The sequence below is a fragment of the Lissotriton helveticus genome, chromosome 9, assembly GCF_964261635.1.
Source record: "Lissotriton helveticus chromosome 9, aLisHel1.1, whole genome shotgun sequence".
In the NCBI taxonomy this organism is placed as follows: domain Eukaryota; kingdom Metazoa; phylum Chordata; class Amphibia; order Caudata; family Salamandridae; genus Lissotriton; species Lissotriton helveticus.
The window spans coordinates 482,447,425-482,448,865 of record NC_136070.1 but is presented as its reverse complement, the minus strand read 5'-3'; the positions used below and the strand labels follow the sequence as shown (position 1 = coordinate 482,448,865).

The window sequence follows — 1,441 nt, the reverse complement described above, 5'->3', positions numbered from 1 at the left end:
TCGATCTGCCCATGGTGACAGTTTTTCCTGCACTCTTTTTTGTCTAGACCACTATTATATTGGGCAAATCCAACTCGGGAGATTCGACCTCGTGTGTCTGAAACTTACTAAGACAAGGTATGTTTGCAAACTGTAACTTGCATATGAGTACCAAAAAACCACCATGTATACAAACATGCCGAAAACTAAATGAGGATATATTTTCCATTTATTTTAGAATTTCTATATTTAAAATCATTTCTTTACCGCTAAACCGAAAAGAAGAATCCCTGCATATTGACGTAAAGTTCATTCTAATTGGTAAGCGAACCTTCAGGAGATATCTCTCAACTGACAGCGATTAAGATAGTTATAACTAGACTAAATGATACCGATATAATGTTCTATACCCACCCAGAATAAGTTTAGACAACAAAGTTGCCAGGCCCAAACCCACTCAGAATTTTTATCATGTTGAACTAAGATTCCTCTGATTAAAGACACAACGTAAAGAGAAGAAAATAGCAGAGTTCAGTTAAGAAAGTCTATATAGGATTCCCTTGCACATAGCAGTGTTGTTCTTTGTAAAATTTGTAAAATTTGTAATATTTGCATGTAATATAATATGGAAATAGTTTACAAATAGGTGTGCACTCTTTTTCAGAGACCTTCAATAGGACCCTGTATCAGTGTCCCCTTGTTTTAACATGTTAAAATGTAATAAAATGTTTTTTAAATTGTAATATAGTGTATATACTGTACATATATTAATTGTGTGTATGTATGTATATTGTTTGTAGCCCTGAAGAAGTCCGTGGAGGACGAAACGCGTTGGCTACATTTTCTGAAGAATTCAATAAAGATTGAACGTCCAAAAAAACATCTAACGACTCTGCTACTGAATGTCTTTACATTGTAATTCACGAAATGTGTATACTATTGTACAGATTCTTAAAACAATAACTTTGTGTGCTGGATCAGTATTGCTAAAAAAAGTTGCAGGTTAGAACCAACATTTTTTTTTTTTTGTTCTAGGAGATTTAGGGGCAAAGAATCTCCGATCCGTGTCACCATCAAGAATAACTAAGGCGATATAAAAGATAGGTGCAATCGTGTATATAACCCCTTTCCCCATTTCTAGTTCTCAAAAATGCCCTTGTGTTATGTGTTTGTTTAGCAATTTGATCACACCCCTCCTGCCGTCATGTCTTCACTCATTGCTGCAGCTGCATACACAGCCAACATGCAGCGCACACTATCCAGGAACACAGACACCTACAGGATGACCCTCCTTCCATCCATTAATAGAGCATGCTCCTGCCACCCTACACACAGACAACACCAGACATTCACCCTCGTGCTATAAAAATGCTTTGTACTCAGCCATAGCTGCTGCTATGCGTGTGTGTGCAACACATACTGGCACGACTATGCAGATTCACATGACATTGGGTCTACGTAC

At 37.1% G+C, this 1,441-nt stretch overlaps 1 long non-coding RNA gene across 1 annotated transcript; it reads left to right on the top strand.

Moving 5' to 3' along the window:
- Nucleotides 1–269: 269 nt before the first annotated feature.
- On the top strand, nt 270–992 carry LOC144782798 (uncharacterized). Its single transcript, XR_013601267.1, has 2 exons — nt 270–300; nt 780–992. It is a non-coding gene; the product is annotated as an uncharacterized LOC144782798 (long non-coding RNA).
- The last annotated feature ends 449 nt before the right edge of the window (nt 993–1,441 follow it).